The sequence below is a fragment of the Pristiophorus japonicus genome, unplaced genomic scaffold (assembly GCF_044704955.1).
Source record: "Pristiophorus japonicus isolate sPriJap1 unplaced genomic scaffold, sPriJap1.hap1 HAP1_SCAFFOLD_201, whole genome shotgun sequence".
NCBI classification, from domain to species: Eukaryota; Metazoa; Chordata; class Chondrichthyes; family Pristiophoridae; genus Pristiophorus; species Pristiophorus japonicus.
The window spans coordinates 368,246-392,945 of record NW_027251705.1 but is presented as its reverse complement, the minus strand read 5'-3'; the positions used below and the strand labels follow the sequence as shown (position 1 = coordinate 392,945).

General features: G+C 46.8%; 1 long non-coding RNA gene across 1 annotated transcript in view; it reads left to right on the top strand.

Moving 5' to 3' along the window:
* The window catches only part of LOC139244055 (uncharacterized), a 52,912-nt gene extending 28,481 nt beyond the window's left edge, over nt 1-24,431 (top strand). The window contains exon 4 of the long non-coding RNA XR_011589852.1: nt 24,359-24,431. This is a non-coding gene — a long non-coding RNA (uncharacterized lncRNA). The remainder of the gene's footprint in view (nt 1-24,358) is intronic.
* Nucleotides 24,432-24,700: the final 269 nt, after the last annotated feature.

The window sequence follows — 24,700 nt, the reverse complement described above, 5'->3', positions numbered from 1 at the left end:
GCAAATTGTGTTTAACTAACTGAGTTTTTTGATGAGATAAGAGAGGGTTGATGAGGACCTCAAAGGTAGTAATCTCGGGATTGCGACCAGTGTCACGTGCTAGTCAGAGTAGGAATCGCAGGATAGCGCAGATGAATACGTGGCTTGAGGAGTGCTGCAGAAAGGAGGGATTCAAATTCCTGGGACATTGGAACCGGTTCTGTGGGAGGTGGGACCAGTACAAACCGGACGGTCTGCACCTGGGCAGGACCGGAACCAATGTCCTAGGGGGAGTGTTTGCTAGTGCTATTGGGGAGGGGTTAAACTAATATGGCAGGGGGATGGGAACCTATGCAGGGAGACAGAGGGAAGTAAAATAGGGGCAGAAGAAAAAAATATAAAGAAGAAAAGTAAAAGTGGAGGGCAGAGAAACCCAAGGCAAAAATAAAAAAGGACCACATTGCAGCAAAATTCTCAAAGTATGTTAAAAAGGCAAGCCTGAAGACTCTGTGCCCCAATGTGAGGAGTATTCAGAATAAGGTGGACGAATTAACTGCACAGGCAGCAATTAATGAATATGATATCATTGGCATCACGGAGACATGGCTCCAGGGTGACCAAGGCTGGGAACTCAACATCCAGGGGTATTTAACATTTAGGAAGGATAGACAGAAAGGAAAAGGAGGTGGGGTAGCATTGCTGGTTAAAGAGGAAATTAATGCAATTGTAAGGAAGGACTTTAGCTTGGATGATGTGGAATCTGTATGGGTGGAGCTGTGGAATAACAAAGGGCAGAAAACGCTAGTGGGAGTTGTGTACACACCACCAAACAGTAGTAGTGAGGTTGGGGACAGCATCAAACAAGAAATTAGGGATGCGTGCAATAAAGGTACAGCAGTTATCATGGGCGACTTTAATCTATGTATAGATTGGGCTAACCAAACTGGTAGCAATACGATGGAGGAGGATTTCCTTGAGTGTATTAGGGATGGTTTTCTGGACCAATATGTTGAGGAACCAACTAGAGGGCTGGCCATCCTAGACTGGGTAATGTGCAATGAGAAAGGATTAATTAGCAATCTTGTTGTGCGAGGCCCCTTGGGGAAGAGTGACCATAATTTGGTAGAATTCCTTATTAAGATGGAGAGTGACACAGTTAATTCAGAGACTAGGTTCCTGAACTTAAGGAAAGGTAACTTCGATGGTATGAGACGTGAATTGGCTAGAATAGACTGGCAAATTATATTGAGGGTTGTCGGTGGATAGGCAATGGCAAACATTTAAAGATCACATGGATAAACTTCAACAATTGTACATCCCTGTCTGGAATAAAAATAAAACGGGGAAGGTGGCTCAACCATGGCTAACAAGGGAAATTAAGGATAGTGTTAAATCCAAGGAAGAGGCATATAAATTGACCAGAAAAAGCAGCAAACCTGAGGACTGGGAGAAATTTAGAATTCAGCAGAGGAGGACAAAGGGTTTAATTAGGAGGGGGAAAATAGAATATGAGAGGAAACTTGCCGGGGACATAAAAACTGACTGCAAAAGCTTGTGAAGAGAAAAAGATTAGTGAGGACAAACGTAGGTCCCTTGCAGTCGGATTCAGGTGAATTTATAATGGGGAACAAAGAAATGGCAGACCAGTTGAACAAATACTTTGGTTCGGTCTTCACGAACGAAGACACAAATAACCTTCCGGAAGTACTAGGGGACCGAGGGTCGAGTGAGAAGGAGGAACTGAAGGATATCCTTATGAGGCAGGAAATTGTGTTCGGGAAATTGATGGGATTGAAGGCTGATAAATCCCCGGGGCCTGATAGTCTGCATTCCAGAGTACTTAAGAAAGTGGCCCAAGAAATAGTGAATGTATTGGTGATCATTTTCCAACAGTTAATAGACTCTGGATCAGTTCCTATGAACTGGAGGGTAGCTAATGCAACACCACTTTTTAAAAAGGGAGGGAGAGAGAAAACAGATAATTAGCCTGACATCAGTAGTGGGGAAAATGTTGGAATCAATTATTAAAGATGAAATAACAGTGCATTTGGAAAGCAGTGATAGGATCGGACCAAGTCAACATGGATATATGAAAGGGAAATCATGCTTGACAAATCTTCTGGAATTTTTTGAGGATGTAACTAGTAGAGTGGACAAGGGAGAACCAGTGGATGTGGTGTATTTGGACTTTCAAAAGGCTTTTGACAAGGTCTCACACAAGAGATTGGTGTGCAAAATTAAAGCACATGGTATTGGGGGTAATGTACTGACGTGGATGGAGAACTGGTTGGCAGACAGGAAACAGAGTGTCGGGATGAATGGGTCCTTTTCAGAATGGCAGGCAGTGACTAATGGGGTGCTGCAGGGCTCAGTGCTGGGACCCCAGCTATTTACAATATACATTAACGATTTAGATGAAGGAATTGAGTGTAATATCTCCAAGTTTGCAGATGACACTAAACTGGGTGGCGTTGTGAGCTGCGAGGACGCTAAGAGGCTGCAGAGTGACTTGGACAGGTTAGGTGAGTGGGCAAATGCATGGCAGATGCAGTATAAGTAGATAAATGTGAGGTTATCCATTTTGGGGGCAAAAACACGAAGGCAGAATATTATCTGAATGGCGGCAGATTAGGAAAAGGGGAGGTGCAATGAGACCTGGGTGTCATCGTATGTCAGTCATTGAAAGTTGGCATGCAGGTACAGCAGGCAGTGAAGAAAGCAAATGGTATGTTGTCCTTCATAGCTAGAGGTTTTGAGTATAGGAGCAGGGAGGTCTTACTGCAGTTGTACAGGGCTTTGGTGAATACTGTGTTCAGTTTTGATCTCCTAATCTGAGGAAGGACATTCTTGCTATTGAAGGAGTGCAGCAAAGGTTTACCAGACTGATTCCCGGGATGGCTGGTCTGACATATGAGGAGAGACTGGATCCGACTGGGCCTTTATTCACTGAAGTTTAGAAGGATGAGAGGGGATCTCATAGAAACATATAAAATTCTGACGGGACTGGACAGGTTAGATGCAGGAAGAATGTTCCCGATGTTGGGGAAGTCCAGAACCAGGGGACACAGTCTAAGGATAAGGGGTAGGCCATTTGGGACTGAGATGAGGAGAAACTTCTTTACTCAGAGAGTTGTTAACCTGTGGAATTCCCTACCGCAGAGAGTTGTTGAGGCCAATTCGTTGGATATATTCAAGAGGGAGTTAGATGTGGCCCTTTCGGCTAAAGGGATCAAAGGGTATGGAGAGAAAACAGGAAAGGGGTACTGAGGTGAAAGATCAGCCATGATCTTATTGAATGGTGGTGCTGGCTCGAAGGGTCAAATGGCCTACTCGTGCACCTATTTTCTATGTTTCTATATTTCTGTGATGTGGTATACATAGACTTGCCAGCAAAGTTGAAACCCATGGAATAAAAGGGACAGGGGCAGCATGGATACAATATGACTAAGTGACAGGAAACAGAAAGTAGTGGTGAACAACTGTTTTTTGGACTGGAGGAAGGTATACAGTGGTGTTCCCCAGGGGTCGATACTAGGACCACTGCTTTTCTTGATATATATTCATGACGTGGACTTGGGTGTGCAGGGCACAATTTCAAAATTTGCAGATGACACCAAACTTGGAAGTATAGTGAACAGTGAAGGGGAAAGTGATAGACTTCAAGAGGACATAGACAGGCTGGTGGAATGGGCGGACACGTGGCAGATGAAATTTAATGCAGAAAAATGCAAAGTGATATCCTTTGGTAAGAATAATAAACTGAAGCAATATCAACTATAGGGCACAATTCCAAAAGGGGTGCAGAAACAGAGAGAGCTGGGGGTATATGTGCATAAATTGTTGAAGGTGGCAGGGCAGGTTGAGAAAGCAGTTAAAAAAGCAGACGGGATCCTGGGCTTTATAAATAGAGGCATAGAGTACAAAAGCAAGGAAGTTATGATGAACCTTTATAAAACACTGGTTCAGCCTCAACTGGAGTATTGTGTCCAATTCTGGGCACCAGCTTTAGGAAGGATGTGAAGGCCTCAGAGAGGGTGCAGAAGAGATTTACAAGAATAGTTCCAATGATGAGGGACTTCATGATAGACTGGAGAAGCTAGGTTATTCTCCTTAGAGCAGAGAAGGTCGAGAGGAGATTTGATAGTGGTATTCAAAATCATGAGAGGTCGAGATAGAGAGAAACTATTCCCTTTGGTGGAAGGGTCAAGAACCAGAATATACAGATTTAATGTGATTGGCCGAAGAACCAAAGGCACCATGAGGAAAATCTTATTTACACAGCGAGTGGTTATAATCTGGAGTATTGGTGGAGGCAGATTCAATCGTGGCTTTCAAAAGGGAATTGGATAAGTACCTGAAGGAAAACAAATTGCGGGGCTATGGAGAAAGAGACTCGATGAAATGCTCTTGCAGAAAGCTGGCACGGTCTTGACGGGCCGAATGGCCTCCTTCTATACGCTGTAACTATTCTATGATGCTATGATTCCATATTGCCCCTCCTCATTCTTCCTTCCAAAATGAATCACTTCATCCTGCTCTGTATTAAATTTCATCTGCCATTTCACCTATCTGTCTATGTCCGTCTGATATCTGTTACTATCCTCCTCATAATTTACTACATTTCCGAGTTTTTGTCATCTGCAAACTTTGCACTGAATAGGTCAGACCTCAGTTTTCGATACACTTATGAACATATTAACAGTGACGAAGAGGTAAAGACCTGCTGGTCCATCCAGCCTGTCCCACACAATTGCGATACCTGGTGTATCACAATATATACAATCTCCACCACACCCGAACCCATTTGATCTCCTGGGAGAGAGGAAAAAACCCCAGGCCAATTTGTGACGGGGTGGGTGGGGAGGGGGAGGGGGCGGGGTGGTGCGGATCTGGGAAATTCCTTTTTGATCCATCTAGGTGATTAAAACTAATCCGGGAGATCACTGGCCTTGAATTTCCAGCAGCACCTACCAGCAGCCCCACCCAGAAACAGGTCCTGCTCTCACTTGAAGGAATTCAGTGAATCAGTGTCCACCGCATGAGCCGGCAGCCTGTTCCAGAGGCTCACTATTCTCTGGGAAAGGACCACCTCCTGACATCTAACCTGGATCTGGCCACATACAACTTAAAATTGTCACTCCTGATCCTCCCTAACCTGATAAACTGTCAACTGAAACACAATCTATTCCTTTCATCATCTTATAAACCTCAATCAGATCACCTCTAAGTCTACACTTCTCTAAGGTGTAGAGCCCCAAATAGTTTAGCTTATCTTGATAATTAAGATGCTTTATACTGGGAATTAATCTGGTGGCCTCCTCTGCACCCCTTCCGAAGCCTCAATACCAGCCATCATGTGAGGAGACCAAAACTGGATTCCAAGTGCGACCTGATCAAGCACAAAATACTAGACTTCGTCTGATACTGAATTGTCGTATGCACGCACACCAACACCCTATCACTCTAGCTATCGCCACACGGCATTGCTCATGTTCTTTTAGAGCTGGATGCACTAGAATGCCCAGGAATCTTTCTTTCTCCATCTTCTTTAATGTATTTCAATAAAGGGTGAATGTGCGTTGAGCATTCACCCTGCCCACATGCATAACACTGGACTTTTCCAAATTAAACATCATTTGCCAGTCATGATTCCAATCTCCCAACACATAAAGATCCGCCTGAAGCCCTCGAGCATTGTCTATATTCCTAACGCTTGCACACATCTTGGTATCATCTGAAAATTTGCAGATCATGCCTGGCGGGATATTTTCAGATGGGTTAGAGAGAGGAAAAAAAGGAGGGGGTCGCAGTATTGATTAAAGAAACAATTACAGCTGTGAGGAGGGATATGATGTTAGAAGGATCATCAAATAAGGTCATATTGGTCGAATTGAAGAACAAAAAAGGGGCGATCACACTGCTGGGATGTACTATAGACCCCCAAACAGTCAGAGGAAGACAGAAGAGAAAATATGCAGGCAAATTTCTGAGAAGTGCAAAAACTATAAGGCAGTACTACTACGGGATTTCGACTACCCTAGTATTAATTGGGATAAAATTAGTATGAAAGGTATAGAAGGTGCAGAATTCGTAAAATGCATTCAGGAGAACTTTTTTAGCGAGTACGCAGCAAGCTCAACAAGGGAGGGGACGGTTCTGGACTTAGTTTTAGGGAATGAAACTGGGCAGGAAAGAGGAGCAGCTTTGACCATCATTTTCCAATCCTCTCTGGCTGCGGGTGTGGTGCCAGAGGGCTGGAGGACTGCTAATGTTGTACCTTTGTTTAAAAAGGGAGAAAAGGATAAGAACCGAAGAAATAAGAGGAGTAGGCCATATGGCCCTCGAGCCTGCTCCGCCATTTAATACAGTCATGGCTGATCCGATCATGGACGCAGGTGCACGTCCCTGCCCGCTCCCCATAACCCATTATCGGTTAAGAAACTGTCTGTCTCTGTCTTAAATTTATTCAATGTCCCAGCTTCCACTGCTCTCTGAGGCAGCAAATTCCACAGATTTACAACCCTCTGAGAGAAGAAATTCCTCCTCATCTCAGTTTTAAATGGGTGGCCCCTTTTTCCAAGATTATGCCCCCTAGTTCTAGTCTCCCGTTTAAGTGGAAACATAGTCTCCGCATCCACCTTGTCAAGCCCCCTCATAATCTTATACATTTCGATAAGATCACCCCTCATTCTTCTGAATTTAATGAGTAGAGGCACAACCTACTCAACCTTTTTTCATGTCAACCCCCTCATTCCCGGAATCAACCGAGTGAACCTTCTCCAAAGCAAGTATATCCGTTCTTAAATATGGAAACCAAAACTGTACACAGTAATCCAGGTGTGGCCTCACCAATACCCTGTATAACTGTAGCAAGAGGTGATCTTATCGAAACGTATAAGATTATGAGGGGGCTTGACAAAGTGGATGCAGAGAGGATGTTTCCACTGATGGGGGAGACTAGAACTAGAGGGCATGATCTTAGAATAAGGGGCTGCCCATTTAAAACTGAGATGAGGAGAAACTTCTTCTCTCAGAGGGTTGTAAATCTGTGGAATTCACTGCCTCAGAGAGCTGTGGAAGCTGGGACATTGAATAAATTTAAGACAGAAATAGAGGGGATAAGGGGTTATGGAGATCGGGCAGGGAGGTGGAGCTGAGTCCATGATCAGATCTGCCATGATCTTATTGATTGGTGGAGCAGGCTCGAGGAGCCGTATGGCCTACTCCTGTTCCTATTTCTTATGTTCTTATGTCACTCATTACAAGGGGATTCTTTACTAATCCTGTCTCATTACACAGGACCAGATCTAAGATAGCCTGCCCCCTGGTTGGTTCCGTTACATACTGCTCAAGGAACCGTCCCTTATGCACTCGATGAACACTTCCTCAAGGCTATCCTGACCAATTTAATTTGTCCAATCAATATGGAGGTTAAAATCACCCATGATTATTGCTGTTCCCTTTTTACAAACCCCCACTATTTCTTGGTTTATACTCTGACCAACAGAGTTGCTACTGTTCGGGGACCTTTAGACTACGCCCACCAGTGACTTTTTCCCCTTATTATTCCTTATCTCCACCCAAACTGTTTCAACACCCTGATCATTTGAGCTAATATTCTTTCTCACTATTGCAGTGATTCCATCCTTTATCAACAGAGCTACACCACCTCCTTTTCCTTTCTGCCTGTCCTTCCGAATTGTCAAGTCCCCCTGAATGTTTAATTCCAGTCTTGGTCACCTTGCAACTACTTCCCTGTTATGGCTACCAGATCATACCTATTTGTAACTATTTGTGCCGACAGCTCATCTAATTTGTTACGAATAGAAACATAGAAACATAGAAAATAGGGGCAGGAGTCGGCAATTCGGCCCTTCGAGCCTGCACCGCCATTCAATAAGATCATTGCTGATCATTCCCTCAGTTCCCCTTTCCTGCTTTCTCTCCATACCCCTTGATCCCCTTAGCCGTAAGGGCCATATCTAACTCCCTCTTGAATATATGCAATCAACTGGCATCAACAACTCTCTATGACAGGGAATTCCACAGGTTAACAACTCTCTGAGTGAAGAAGTTTCTCCTCATCTCAGTCCTAAATGGCCTAACCCTTATCCTAAGACTATGTCCCCTGATGCTGGACTTCCCCAACATCGGGAACATTCTTCCCGGATCTAACCTGTTCAGTCCCGTCAGAATCTTATACGTTCTATGAGATCCCCTCTCATCCTTCTAAACTCCAGTGAATAAAGGCCCAGTTGATCCAGTCTCTCCTCATATGACAGTCCAGCCACCCCTGGAATCAGTCTGGTGAACCTTTGCTGCACTCCCTCAATAGCAAGAATGTCCTCCCTCAGATTAGGAGACCAAAACTGAACACAATATTCCAGGTGAGGCCTCACTAAGGCCCTGTACAACTGAAGTAAGACCTCCCTGCTCCTATCCTCAAATCCCCTAGCTATGAAGGCCAACATACCGTTTGCCTTCTTCACCGCCTGCTGTACCTGCATGCCAACCTTAAATGACTGATGAACCATGACACCCAAGTCTCGTTGCACCTCCCCTTTTCCTAATCTATCGCCATTGAGATAATATTCTGTCTTCCTGTTTTTGCCCCCAAAATGGATAACCTCACATTTATCCACATTATACTGCATCTGCCATGCATTTGTCCACTCACCTAACCTGTCCAAGTCACTCTGCAGCCTCTTAGCATCCTCCTCACAGCTCACACCGCCATCCAGTTTAGTGTCATCTGCAAACTTGGAGATATTGCACTCAATTTCTTCATCCAAATCGTCAATGTATATTGTAAAGAGCTGGGGTCCCAGCACTGAGCCCTGTGGCACTCCACTAGTCACTGCCCGCCATTCTGAAATGGACCCGTTTATCCCGACTCTCTGCTTCCTGTCTGCCAACCAGTTCTCTATCCACGTCAGCACATTACCCCCAATACCATGCGCTTTGATTTTGCACATCAATCTCGTGAGCGGGACCTTGGCAAAAGCTTTTTGAAAGTCCAAATACACCACATCCACTGGTTCTCCCTTGTCCACTCTGCTAGTTACATCTTCAAAAAAATTCCAGAAGATTCGTCAAGCAAGATTCCTTTTTCATAAATCCACGCTGACTTGTACCGATCCTGTCACTGCTTTCCAAATGTACTGCTATTTCATCCTTAATGATTGATTCCGACATTTTGCCTACTACTGATGTCAGGCTAACCGGTCTATAATTACCCGTTTTCTCTCTTCCCTCCTTTTTTAAAAAGTGGTGTTACATTAGCTACCCTCCAGTCCATAGGTACTGATCCAGAGTCGACAGACTGTGGGAAAATGATCACCAATGCATCCACTATTTCTAGGACCACTTCCTTAAGTACTCTGGGATGCAGACTATCAGGCCTCGGGGATTTATCAGCCTTCAATCCCATCAATTTCCCGAACACAATTTCCCGCCTATAAGGATATCCTTCAGTTCCTCCTTCTCACTAGACCCACTGTCCCCTAATACATTCGGAAGGTTATTTGTGTCTTCCTTCGTGAAGACAGAACCAAAGTATTTGTTCAATTGGTCTGCCATTTCTTTGTTCCCCATTATAAATTCACCTGAATCCGACTGCAAGGGACCTACATTTGTCCTCACTAATCTTTTTCTCTTCACATATTTACAGAAGCTATTGCAGTCAGTTTTTATGTTCCATGCAAGCTTCGTCTCATACTCTCTTTTCCCCCTCTTAATTAAACCATTTGTCCTCCTCTGCTGAATTCTAAATTTCTCCCAGTCCTCAGGTTTGCTGCTTTTTCTGGTCAATTTATATGCCTCTTCCTTGGTTTTAACACTATCCTTAATTTCCCTTGTTAGCCACAGTTGAGCCACCTTTCCCGTTTTATTTTTACTCCAGACAGGGATGTACAATTGCTGAACTTCATCCATGTGATCTTTAAATGTTTGCCATTGGTTATCCACCATCAACCCTTTAAGTATCCTTTGCCAGTCTATTCTAGCCAATTCACGCCTCATATCATCGAAGTTACCTTTCCTTAAGTTCAGGACCCTAGTTTCCGAATTAACTGTGTCACTCTCCACCTTAATAATGAATTCTACCATATTATGGTCAATCTTCCCGAAGGAGCCTCGCACAACAAGATTGCTTATTAGTCCCTTCTCATTACACATCACCCAGTCTGGGATGGCCAGCTCTCTAGTTGGTTTCTCTACATATTGGTCGAGAAACCATCCCTAATACACTCCAGGAAATCCTCCTGCACTGCATTGCTACCAGTTTGGTTAGCCCAATCAATATGTAGATTAAAGTCGTCCATGATAACTGCTGTGCCTTTATTGCACACATCCTTTATATCTTGTTTGATGTTGTCCCCAACCTCACTACTACTGTTTGGTGGTCTGGATACAACTCCCACTAGCGTTTTCTGCCCTTTGGTATTCCGCAGCTCCACCCATACCAATTCCATATCATCCAGGCTAATGTCCCTCCTTACTATGGCATTAGTTTCCTCTTTAACCAGCAATGCCACCCCGCCTCCTTTTCCTCTCTGCCTATCCTTCCTAAATGTTGAATTCCCCTGGATGTTGAGTTCCCAACCTTGGAATACCCTGGAGCCATGTCTCCGTGATGCCAAATACATCATATCCATTAACTGCTATCTGCGCAGTTAATTCGTCCACCTTATTCCGAATACTCCTCGCATTGAGGCACAGAGCCTTCAGACTTGTCTTTTTAACACACTTTGCCCCTTTAGAATTTTTCTGTAATGTGGCCTTTTTGATTTATGCCTCTGCCCTCCACTTTTACTATTCTCCTTTCTATCTTATGCTTCTGCCTCCATTTTATTTCCCTCTGTCTCCCTGCATAAGTTCCCATCCCCCTGCCATGTTAGTTTAACTCCTCCCCAACAGCATGAGCAAACACTCCCCCGAGGACATTGGTTCCGGTCCTGCCCAGGTGCAGACCATCCAGTTTGTACTGGTCCCACCTCCCCCAGAAGCGGTTCCAATGTCCCAGGAATTTGAATCTCTCCCTTTTAAGAACAGAAGAATTAGGAATAGGAGTAGGCCATCTCGCCCCTCGAGCCTGCTCCGCCATTCAATAAGATCATGGCTGATCTGGCCGTGGACTCAGCTCCACTTACCCGCCCTCTCCCCGTAACCCTTAATTCCCTTATTGGTTAAAAATCTATCTATCTGTGACTTGAATACATTCAAGGAGCCAGCCTCAACTGCTTCCTTGGGTAGAGAATTCCACAGATTCACAACCCTCTGGGATAAGAAATTCCTTCTCAACTCAGTTTTAAATTGGCTCCCCCGTATTTTGAGGCTGTGCCCCCTAGTTCTAGTGTCCCCTACCAGTGGAAACAACCTCTCCGCCTCTATCTTGTCGATCCCTTTCATTATTTTAAATGTTTCTATAAGATCACCCCTTATCCTTTTGAACTCCAACGAGTAAAGACCCAGTCTACTCAATCTATCATCATAAGGTCACCCCCTCATCTCCGGAATCAGCCTAGTGAATCGTCTCTGTACCCCCTCCAAAGCCAGTATATCCTTCCTTAAGTAAGGTGACCAAAACTACACGCAGTACTCCAGGTGCGGCCTTACCAATACCCTATACAGTTGCAGCAGGACCTCCCTGCTTTTGTACTCCATCCCTCTCCTCACTCCTCAAGCCACGTTTTCATCTGGGCTATCCTGCGATTCCTACTCTGACTAGTTCGTGGCACTGGTAGTAATCCTGAGATTACTACTTTTGACGTCCTACTTTTTAATTTAGCTCCTAGCTCCCTAAATTCGTCTCGTAGGACCTCATCCCATTTTTTTACCGATATCGTTGGTACCTATGTGCACCACGGCAACTGGCTGTTCACCCTCCCTTTTCAGAATGTCCTGCACCTGCTCCGAGACATCCTTGACCCTTGCACCAGGGAGACAACATACCATCCTGGAGTCTCGGTTGCGGCCACAGAAACGCCTATCTATTCCCTTTACAATCGAATCCCCTATCACTATCGCTCTCCCACTCTTTTTCCTGCCCTCCGGTGCAGCAGAGCCACCCACGGTGCTATGAACTTGGCTATTGCTGCCCTCCCCTGATGAGTCATCCCCCTCAACAGAACCCAAAATGATGTATCTGTTTTACAGTGTGAATTCAGATAAAGAGCTTTTAAATGTGTTTTCTTACCATTTCTCCTGCTATGGCCTCAGTTTCTTATACACTCTTATGTTTATCGATTCTGTCCCTTCCTGTTGCGCTCTGGTTTTCGTTTCCCTCAGTGCTACCCGGCTCTATTGCCTTCACCTTGTTCATTGAGCTTTTAGGTTTCTGCTCACCTGAACCCTCCCCCCCACTAATTAGTTTAAAGCCCTCTCTGCAGCGTTAGTTATTTGGTTCGCCAGAACCCTAGCCCCAACACGTTCCAAGTGGAGTCTGTCCCGACGGAACAGACCCCTCTTAGCCCAGTACTGGTGCCAGTGCCCCAGGAACCAAACCCAATTCTCCCACACCAGTCTTTGAGCCACAAGTTTAGCTCTCTGATCTTATTTAACCGATGTAAATTTGCTCGTGGCTTGGATAGTAATCCAGAGATTATTACCTTTGTGATTCTGCTTTTTAATTTGGCCCCTAGCTGCTCATAATCCATTAGCAGAACCTTCTTGTCTGTCCTATCTATGTCGTTGGTACCCACGTGGACCACGACAACTGGATCTACCGCCTTCCACTCCATGTTCCTCTCCAGCTCCGAGGAGATGTCCTTAACCCTGGCACCGGGCAGGCAACACAGCCATCGAGACTCACGCTCACGGCTGCAGAGAACTGTATCTATCCCCCTAATGATCCTGTCCCCTACGACTACAATGTTTCTTTTTACTCCCCCCATTTGAATGGCCTCCTGTGCCACGGTGCTGTGGTCAGTTTGCTCATCCTCCCTGCAGTCTCTGCTCTCGTTCACACAGGGAGTAAGAGCCTCGAACCTGTTGAACAAGAGCAAGGGTTGAGGCTCCTCCATCACTACCTCCTGAATCCCCATACCTTCCTGACTCGTAGTCACACGCTCCTGTCCTTGACCGCTAGCCAAATCTGAGTTAGTTAACCTAAGTGGTGTGACTATCTCCTGGAACACAGTGTTCAGGTAACTCTCCTCCTGCCTGATGTGTTGCAGTGTCTGCAGCTCAGACTCCAGCTCATCAATGCTGAGCCGAAGTTCCTCGAGTTACAGATACTTATTGCAGACGAGGCCATCGTGGACTTCAATGGGGTCCACCAGCTCAGCTCCCACATGTTGCAGCACTGACACATCATCTGTCCTGCCATCTTAATGTAATTAATTAATTAATTCAGTTTTATTTTTAGTCCCACCAATGCCACAGAATTCTAACCCTTAGTAAAACACACACTACTGCTATTAAGAAAACAGTTGATGAAATAAATAATTAAGCAAGAAAAGCAAGAAAGGAGAACTCACCAACCAATCACTTCCCTGCTTTCCTGGGATAGTCCGAATAATTACAGGCCAGTCAGCCTAACCTCAGTGGTGGGACAACTATTGGAAAAGATCCTGAGGGACAGGGTAAATCTTCATTTGGAAAGAAATGGATTAATCAATGACAGTCAGCATGGATTTGTAAAGGGATGGTCATGTCTGATTAATTTGATTGAATTTTTCGAAGCGGTAACCAGGAGGGTCAATGATGTAGTGTATATGGATTTTAGCAAAGCTTTTGATAAGGTTCCACAAGGCAGACTGGTCAGGAAAGTAAAAGCCCATGGGATCCAGGGCAAAGTGGCAAGTTGGATCCAAAATTGGCTCAGAGGCAGGAAGCAAAGGGTTGATGGATGTTTTTGTGACTGGAAGGCTGTATCCAGTGGGGTTCTTCAGGGCATTATTGCTGGATCCCTTGCTTTTTGTGGTATATATCAATGACTTGGACTTGAATGTTGACAATATGATTAAGAAGTTTGCAGATGACACTAAAATAGGCTGTGTGGTTCATAATTAAGAAGAAAGCTGCAGACTGCAGGAAGATATCAATGCACTGGTCAGGTGGGCAGAACAGTGGCAAATGGAATTCAATCCAGGTAAGTGTGAGGTAATGCATTTGGGTAGGTCTAACAAGGCAAGGGAATACATATTAAATGGTACGACACTGAAAAGTGTAGAGGAACAAAGGGACATTGGAGTGCAGGTCCACTGATCCCTGAAGGTAGCAGGCCAGCTAAGTAAGGTACATGGAATACTTGGCGTTATTAGTCGAGGCATGGAATTCAAGAGCGAAGACGTTGTGCTTGAACGGCATAAAACACAAGTTAGGCCGCAGCTGGAGTACTGCTTGCAGTTTTGGTCACCATATTACAGGAAAGATGGGATTGCACTGGAAAGGGTGCAGAGGAGATTTACAAGAATGTTGCCTGGACTATTTTAGCTACGAGAAAAAATTGGAGATGCTGGCTCTGTTTTCTTTGGGAGAGAGGAGGCTGAGGGGAGACCTGATTGAGGTGTATAAAATTATGAGGGGCCTGGATAGAGTGGATAGGAAGGACCCATTTCCCTTGGCTGAGGGGCCAACAATCAGCGGGCATAGATGTAAAGTAATTGGAGGGAGGTTTAGAGGAGATATGAGGGAAATTTCTTCACACAGAGGGTGGTGAGGTCTGGAACTCACTGCCTGAAAGGGTGTCGAAGCAGAAAGCCGCACCACATTTTACAAATATTTGTCCGTAGCCCTGCAGGTTACGGCACTTTAAGTGCACATCCAAGAGCTGGAAGGTGGGATTAGGCTGGAGAGCTCTTGGTCAGCCGGCACGGACATGATGCACCGAAATGGCCTCCTTCCATGCTGTAAATTTCTATGATGATTCTATGATTCTAAGGGGTATCAGTGGGATGGCAGTTTGATGGCAGTGATCATAATTCAGTTAGATTTAGGGTAATTATGGAAAAGGACAAAGATAGACGAGGAATAGAAGTACGAAACTGAGATGTGATTTAACCAAAGTGGACTGGAAACAGCTATTTGAAGTGTCAGAGCAATGGGGTGCATTCAAGGAGGAGATTGTGAGGGTTCAGAGTATGTTCCCTTAAAGAACAAGGTTGGGACTAACAAATCTAGAGCCCTTGGTTGTCAAGGGGCATACAAGGTAGGATAAAGAAAAAAAGGAGGCTGATGACAGATACTGACGGCTCAGTACCCTAAGAGTATAGAAAGTGCAGACGTGAAATCAAAAGGGAAATTAGGAAAGCGAAGAGAGAGCATGAAAAATATTCACAAGTAAAATCAAAGAAAACCCAAAGATGTTTTATAAATACATTGGCCCCAAGTTTCCACATGATTTGCTCCTGATTTTTAGGAACAACTGGTGGAGAACGGAGTATCTTAGAAATCGCAATTCTCCACATTTAAGTTTTCTGCAGTTCTAGTCAGTTAGAACAGTTTCACTTTTGAACAGAATTTTTTTTTCTAAAAGGGGGCGTGTCCGGCCACTGACGCCTGATTTGAAAGTTTCCACAGTGAAAACGTACTCCAAACTAACTTAGAATGGAGCAAGTGAAGATTTCTGTAGGCCTGAAAAAACCTTGTCTACACATTAAAAAATCAGGCGCAGGTTACAAATTAGGCGTCCGGAACGAGGTGGAGGGGAGGGGGGAGGGAACTCATTAAATTCGACAATAAATCCTTATTTATACTTCTACAAATATTATACAAATAAATCCAACCTGAATAAACATTTATAAGCAAAGAAAAGATTAAATAAACCATGTTCCTACCTGTGTGAAAGTGCTTCAGGCAGGGAGAAGGCTGCAGGAAGCCTCACAAGTTGAGGCAGCCGTTCCCGACGGCGGGGGAGGGGGAGGCAGTAAGGGCCCGACCGATGGCAGCGGGGGGGGAGGCAGGGAGGAGGCAGCCGTTCCCGATGGCGGGTGGGGGGGAGGCCCCCCTGCCGTCGGTCGGGCCCGTCGGGAAACAGCTGCCTCAACTTCTGAGGCTACCTGCAGCCTTCTCACTGCTGCAAGAAGCCTCAGTGCTGATCATGGAAGGGCAATGTGCTTTTATTAAAAAATGTTAAAAATTGAACACCTACAAAGAACCAGAAAAATGGCCGAGTGCCAATGTTTCCTTCACACTGCGCGTGCGCGAACGCTCCAACGCGCACACGCAGGGTTGCCGGCACGAAAAGAACTCATTTAAATGGTACCCGCCCCCTCCTACTTACAAAATCGGCGCGAGTGGTAGGCTCCGCCCCCTGGGTGTCGCGCCAAGCTGACATCGAGCTGCAAAGCGCTCGAGAATAGCGCGTTTTTTTTCAGGCGCCGTTTTCGGCGCGCAAAACGGGCGCCCAGCTCGGAGGGGCCTTGGGGCCATAAAGAGCAAGAGGATATCTAAAGAAAGATTAGGGCCTATTAGAAACCACAAAGGTAATCTGTGTTTGCAGGCAGAAGATATGAGTATGGTCCTTAACGAGTACTTTGCGTCGGTTTTCAAAAAGAGGTGGGTGATGCAATCAGGGAGGGGGAGTGTGAACTATCAGATGAAACATAGCGAGAGAGGGGGCCCGAAATTCACCGTCCCCAAAGGGACGGTTACCGCAGAGTTTGGACGCTCGATCAAAACAATCGATGGGCCACCGCGGTCGGGTACTTTTCCTTCCCCGCGCCATATTCAGGGGAGGATTTTAGCGATATTCATTTCCGCCGGAACCAGCGCGGTGAAGTTTCTGAAAAGGAAGGTTTCCAGCGGTGAACTCTGCAGAATGCAGGCCGCTGGAACGGGTCTGCCACAGAGAAATTTACCAAGGGAAAGGTAGGACTTTTCCCGGCAGTGCCCCCGCGAGGTTTTCGATGTGGTGCCCAAGCACGACAGCGCTGGGGCCCTTTGGCAGGTAAAAAGATTTATAAATTATTATTGTTTTTATATCATTTTCCAGCATGCATCCGCAGTATTTATCGTTTGATGTAGTTTTATTACTTATTAGTGTTTTTATTTCATTTTCCAGCATCCGCAGTGTTTATCTTTTGATATTGTTTTAGTAGTTATTCGTGTGGTTATTTCATTTTCCATGGTTCGCAGTATTGAGATTTTGAGATAATTTTATTAATTGTTTTGGCTCCATTAAACCTGCTGAGTGCTGCTCAGGAGGTTTGCACGTATCCCTGTACTTTCGTACGACTTTTAGATCTGACTCTTTAGTGGAGTCCTGTGGACCGCAGAGATCTGCTTGGCAGGGTTCACCCTGAGGATGGGAGGAGCGTTGGGAGGGCGACACTTGGTACACCTGCTCAGAAGCAAGGTGGCACACAGGAGAAGGCATTGCCGCCAGCACTGTGCAGAGAGGCAGCGGGCAAGGGAGGCAGCAGCCATGATTTGTTCATTCTGTGCCAGACCAGTGTGGTCGCCGCCTTCACTGGCCCGAATCCGATGATGAAGGGCGAGGCAAAAGTCCCCACTACCACCAGCAGAAGAGGTAAAATGCCAATGCGACCAGCACAGTCCAGCTCCGGGACCCCGGGAGCAGTGATGTCACCGATGCACCCCTGCTCCGGATTTCCGGGAGCGACGAAGCCACCAATGCACCCCCGCTCCGGATCTCTGGGAGCGACGAAGTGACAGATACACCCCAGCTCCAGAACGCTGTGAGTGACGACACCACAGGGGATGCACACAAGGAACAACCAACACCAGGCGAGGGCAGCCCATCTGACATGGAGGACCCCCGTCCACACTGCTGGCGTCCCCTGGTCGAACCATCCCCAAGGCAGAGGACAACCCATATCTGATGGATGTGGTAAAAGATGCCAAGCTGTGCGACGTCTTCAGCAACCCTGCAGACGGAGCACCGCTCAGATACACCTGGTCGAGACCAGACGGGTCCGTCCGTTCCAGAATAGACTTCCTGTTTGTGTCTCACACGCTCAAGGTAAGATCCACCGACGTCACGCCGGTGTTCTTCTCTGACCACTGCCTCCTACTGGCCGACTGCCTCCCACAGGAAGACCAGAAATTTGGCAGAGGGATATGGAAGCTCAACGTGAAACTGTTGACCCCGGAAAACATTGAGGAACTCAAGAGGGATTACAAAGGTTGGAGAACCGTAAAACCCCTCTGCGATTCCCCGATGCACTGGTGGGAAACAATCAAGACAAACATCAAGTGGTTCTTCATCCTCAAAGGTGTTCAAGAGGCAAGAGGAAGACAGAGGGAATTGTCCCAACTCCAGAAGAGCATGCAAAACCTGCTCCTGCTGCAGTCGATGGGGGTCGATGTCACGGAGGAACTCGAAGAGGTGAAGGGCCAGCAAACCTCGCTCTTTGCCTCAGAGTCCTCCAAAATCATTTTCTGCTCCAGAGTCCGCTCCGTCGAGCAGGATGAGACGTGTTCGCGCTTCTTCTTCCAAAAGGTACACAGGGAGAGCTCTGTGATCACCAGCCTAAAGGAAGAAGACGGTTCTGTGACGTCTTCACAGCCCGACATGCTGAGGATCAGTAAATCCTTCTATGCCGGGCTGTACGACGTCAAGCCCACAGACCGCGTGGCCTCCCTGTCTTTCCTGTTGTCTATCTCAGAGGTCTTAGACGACAGCGAGCAGGAGAGTCTGGACCACCTGATAACTCTGGACGAGATGACAAAGACCGTCCGGTCCCTTGCGACGAGTAAAACTCCCGGAAGCGACGGAGTTGTATTCAGCACCGTGAGACTGGATGGGCCCAGACCTGCTGGAAGTGTACGGAGGTATGCTTCTGGCCGGCAGCATGTCAGAATCAATGAGGAAAGGCATCATCACCCTTATCGACAAGCAGAAGAAGGAGAGAGAGGAAATCAAAAACTGGCGACCCATTTCGCTGCTCAATGTGGATTACAAGATCCTGTCGAAGATCATCGCCAACAGGGTCAAGTCTGCTCTGGAGTTGGTGATCCACCCGGACCAGACCTGCGCTGTCCCCGGCAGGAAGATCTCTGATAGCCCGGCGCTGCTCAGGGATACGACCGCCTATATGCGGGACAGGAGGGTGGACACCTGCTTAATCAGCTTAGACCAGGAGAAGGCCTTTGACAGAATATCGCACATGTACCTGATGGACGTGCTCTCCAAAATGGGGTTTGGGGAGGGTATCCGCAATTGGATCCAACTGCTCTACACAGACATCAGTAGCACAGTTCTAATCAAATCAACGGGTGGGAAACTGAAAGCTTTCCGATCAGGTCTGGAGTCAGACAAGGCTGTCCTCTCTCCTCTGTCTTGTTTGCGTGCTGTATTGAGCCCTTTGCCGAGTCCATCAGGAAGGATGCGGGCATTAGAGAGGTGACGATCCCAGGCAGCGGAGGCGCTCAGGTCAAGAATTCCCTGTACATGGACGACGTCGCCGTCTTTTGTTCGGATCCGCAGTCGGTCCGCAGATTGCTCACAATCTACGACCAGTTTTAACTGACCTTAGGAGCGAAGGTCAATCGCAGCAAAAGCGAGGCCATGCTCTTTGGCAACTGGGCCGACCGATCCTTTATTACCTTCACCGTGAAGTCAGATTACCTGAAGGTTTTGGGAATATGGTTCGGAGCTGACGGGGCGTGCGTCAAAAACAGGAAGGAGCGTATCGCTAAAGCCAAACATAAACTGGGATGGTGGAAGCTGCGCTCACTCTCCATTGCAGGAAAGAACCTGGTCATCAGGAGTGAGGTGCTCTCGCTGTTGTTGTCCGTGGTGCAGGTCTGGTCCATACCCAGTTCCTGTGCCGTGGTAGTCACCTGAGCCGTCTTCCACTTCGTCTGGAGATCGAAAATGGACCGTGTCCGCAGAGACACAATGTGCAAATCGCTGGACAAGGGGGGAAAGGACGTTCTGAACGTGGCCCTCATCCTGATGGCCACCTTTGTGTGCGGCTGCATCCAGCTGTGCACAGACCCTTCGAAGGGTACGTGCTGAGATTCAATCTGTCCCCGGTGTTGCGAAGGATGGGTCTGGCCAGGCTGCCGCGGAACGCTCCGAGCAGTTGGAGCATGCCTCAGCACCTGTCCTTCGTGGAAAAGATTTTCAAGAAAAACACTTTTGACCACAAGGCCATAAAGCAGTATTCGGCACGCAAGGTCCTCGACGCCCTACAGAAGAAGGCAATGATGGATTCTGTCAGACGGTTCCCTGAGCGGACTGTCGAACTCGTTTGGCAGAATGTCTCATCGCCAGAACTTTCACACAAGCACCAAGACGTAGCTTGGTTGGTGGTGAGAAGGGCCCTACCCGTCAGATCTTTCGTGCACAGCCGGGGTTTCAGAGACACGGCACTCTGCCCCTGAGTTGGCTGTGGTGCGGACGAGACAGTCATCCATCTCCTTTGGGACTGCCCCTTTGCAAGGCAGGTCTGAAAGGAGATGCAGTGGTTGCTGTCGAGGTTCATCCCAAGCAGCTCCGTAACACAGGACTCTGTGCTCTACGGACTGTTCCCAGGGACACACACCGTGACAGACATCATCTGCTGCTGGAGGGCCATCAACTCGGTGAAAGACACACTTTGGTCTTGCCGAAATTTGCTGGTCTTCCAGAGCAAGGAGATATCCACGTCTGCGTGTTGCAGAAAGGTGCAAGCCAAGATCCATGACTACGTGCTGAGGGACGCACTAAAAATTGGTGCAGGCGCTGCAAAGGCACAGTGGGGAAGAGCCACAGTTTAAGCCCCTTCCGCCACGGTAAACCCGGGGGCTGGAATCAGTATAAAACTCCCCTCAATCTGTACTTGTAAACTTTTTGTATACATAGAGCACCATGATCTGAAAACACCTATGCAGTGCCATGTATAATGCAAGTTCAGCAACTGTTTCGTAATGTATGTTGGAAAGAAATGTGACTATACCCTCACCCGTTCCGTGTACTGTATAGTGCCACATGTAACGTAATTTGATAATGTACTGAACTGCCTTCCAATGTATCGTGCAAATTTTTATATGAATAAAATGTATATTTTGAAATTAAAAAAAGAATCAGGATTGCTGTTGGCTGCTTGGGGACAAGGGATATTCCCTGCCCACTTGGCTGCTCACTCCTCTGCGGAACCCCAGGACAGCGCCAGAGCATGCATACAATGACACTTATTGTGCCACCAGGTGCATCATCGAGCAGTGCATCGGCATCCTTAAGTCGAGGTTCCAGTGCCTGGACTGCTCTGGAGGCACCTTGTAGTACTCTCCTCAATGGGTCTCCATACTCGTTGTGGCCTGCTGCATGGTGCACAACCTGACCATCATGAGGGTACAGCTACTGGAGGTTGAGCCAGCAGTACCACCGGAGGAGGAGGAGGATCCCCGTCGCCCCAGAGCTAGGAGGCGTCGAACCAATGCCACCCATAGGAGGTGGGTGGGGTGGCTTGACCCATCCACCTCCACGGAGGTGTGTGGGGGACCTGACCCATCCACCTCCATGGCACGAACCTGGTATTGCAGTACTTCCAGGAACGGTGCAGTGGCTCTAGGCCTTTTGGCTAAGAGCATTGGCGCAGAGTGATCCTTGAATGGGCCCAAGGTGACCTCTGGCGTTTGTGATTTGAAAAAGAATTGGAACGATTGGCTACGAATTTCAAAAAAAAAAAAATGCCACCCTGGAAGGGCAGGGTGCAGACTGGCCAGCACCCTCCAGGGAGGGTGGTGTGTCCGATACCTCCCCTGCAACCTCCCTCTTAGCATTATGTCCTGCCTGTCTGCCAGGTCTCCCCACATCAGGAAACAGTATTCTTCATCTGTCCATCAATGTCTCCAGCTCTATATCAGTGAACCATATGGCTCTCCTTGCACCTCTTACACCAGCCATCCTTCCAAACCTCTTCCCCCCTCAGGGCCTTGCTGCAAACCTTGGCCGTTTAGAAACCCTTACCTGCATGCTGAATTTCTCAGTGGTGATAATGCTCAAATTAAGACAGCCGCACTGCTGAAAAATACACTTTGGAAGGTTTCAGTATCGCTGGAATCCATTTGTTCACTTTTGGAGCTGAATATGGGGTGGCCCAGCCACGAAAAAATGTTGGTGCTAATGGCTGTAAAAAGTTGGGGGGAGAACCAGTTTTTCAGCAGTACTGGATTTCGGGTTCAGAAAGTATTAAGGAGTTTAGCATCTTTGAATGTGGATAATCCCCAGGCCCTGATGAACTGTATCCCAGGCTGTTGAGAAGCAAGAGAGGAAATAGCAGAGGCTCAATCCATCATTTTTGAATCCTCTCTGGCTTCATGTGTGGTGCCAGAGGACTGCTAATGTTGTACTGTTGTTCAGAAAGGGAGAAAGGGAAAGACCGAGTAATCACAGGCCACAGTCAGCCTAACCTTAGTGGTGGGAAAATTATTGTAAAAAATTTTGAGGGACAGGATAAATCTTCATTTACAAAGACACGAAGTCAGCATGGATTTGTTAATGGAAGGTCCTGTCTGACTAACTTGATTGAATTTTTTGAGAAGGCAACAATGAAAGTCGATGAGGGTAGTGCGTTTGATGTAGTGTGTATGGATTTTAGCAAGGCTTTTGTTAAGGTCCCACGTGGCAGACTGGTCACGAAAGTGGCAAGTTCGATCCAAATTGGGTCAGAGGCAGGAAGCAAAGGGTAACGGTCGATGGATGTTTTTGTGACTGGAAGGCTGTTACCAGTGGGGCTCCGCAGGCTCAGTACTAGGTCTCTTGCTTTTTGTGGAATATATCAATGTTTTAGACTTGAATGTAGATGGTATGAAGAAGTAATTTACAGATGATATCGAAATTGGCCGTGTGGTTGATAATGTAGAAGAAAGCTGTAGACTGCAGGAATGGACTGGTCAGGTAGGCAGAACAGTGGCAAATGGCATTCAATCCAGAGAAGTGTGAGGGAATACATTTTGGTAGGGCTAACAAGGCAAGAGAATACACAATAAATGATAGGGCACTGAGAAGTGCAGAGGAATAGAAGAACCTTGGAGTGCTTGTTCACAGATCCTGAAGGTACCAGGACAGGTAGATAAGGATAAGAAGGCATACGGGATAATTGCCTTTATTAGCCGAGGCATAGAATATAAGAGCACAGCGGTCATGCTGGAACTGTATAAACACTAGTTAGGCCACAGCTGGAGTACTGCATGCATTTCTGGCCACCACATTACAGGAAAGATGTGATTGCACCAGAGACAGTACAGAGGAGATTTAAGAGGATGTTGCCTGGACTGGAGAATTATAGCTATGAGGAAAGAATGGATACACTGGGGATGTTTTATTAGCATTGAAATCTTTATTTTCATCACTTTGCCTTCTTGGACAGATTTGTATGCACCTTTGAATGTGTCTGAGTGAGTTCCAGTGAATGGTAAGGCATATCCCACCCCCAATTGTGATGCGCATGAAAGTAATGGCTTGGACATTGTAGGGAAGCTTTATGGTGCTGGTATGGGGTGGTACCAACCTGGCATATCATGTTGCAGCCAGGGTGTGCAGGGTTAAGTGAAGCAAATCTGGACGTAGTGCGGCCATCACTGGAGCTCCGGGCAGCAATGTGCATGGGTGATGATGCCCTGTGTCCAGTGCAGCATCAGTTGATTGTGGAGAAGGTTGGTGTGGATGTTTGTGCTACTAGTGTGCCTGGTGATGCTGGTGTTGGGAATCTGAGGACCAAGGTGAGATTTTTTTCAAGGGCACCAATGCTAATGGAATAGATGGCAGGTGAGGTTGAGATGACAGAAGCAATCTGTCAATGGCGAGAGCTTGTTCCAATGAGGTGACACTTGCTAGCTGCATAAAGGTCAATCTGTCTGTGATATATTCTTACGACATCACTAACAAACACACTCTATAAGATGGCTATTAACTCAGGAACTGTGATCATGTGACTGTCATGATCCTTGATTGTTATACTGACACATCAGTAGTTCCATTATCACAGTAGTCCACTAGGTGAAGCAGTAATCCACTAGGGGGAGCTCTATTACACTGTCTTCTAAATGCAGTGAGCAACTACGTCAAACCTTGGAAAGTGAAGACCCATGAACTGGGAGCTTTGAGAGACCATTTGTAGCGGTCAGGTTATTGAATTATTTAATGCTGACACAGCAACTGATCTACCTACCTGACGCGCTCCGGGAAACTCGTTAAAAACCTGGCAAAATAGTAAGTACATGGTAAAATTCTGCTTAACTCCTTTTTAGCCATCTAAATTGGCTGGCCCGCCGCTTGGCGTCGGGTCTGTTCAGGAATGACAGACCCAACACTTGGGAAACTGACAAGGAGACGGGTTTACAGCGGGATACCGACCCGCTGTCAATCTTTTTTATTTGGACAGTGGACCCGCCTCCAAACCCGCACTCTGAGTGCTGGCAAAATTTCAGCCTTTGTGTCCAACCGTCCATTCATTCTGTTCTATTCATCTCTTTTCTCATTCAGGTTTTGGGCGAGTGGACAGCCCGATCAAAATGGAGATGAAGACTGTGCCATGGCCTCTAAAACTCAAGGATGGCACGATTGGTCGTGCAGTTCCAGACATTCCTCCATCTGTGAAAAATCACCATAATTCGATTTTCCTTAACGTTACAGTCAGTTCTGAGTGTAAAATGAATCTATTTTTAAATGTTCAGTACGTGTACATTGGGCACGCAGCCCTGAGCTAGCATTGGGTGGGTGTGTGGCCAGGGCTCTCCCTCCCTCTCCTGACTGCCACTATCCTAAAGCCCACTGGACACACTCAGGTTTACCCCTTTATTTTAATCCAGCATTGCGAAGACCCAC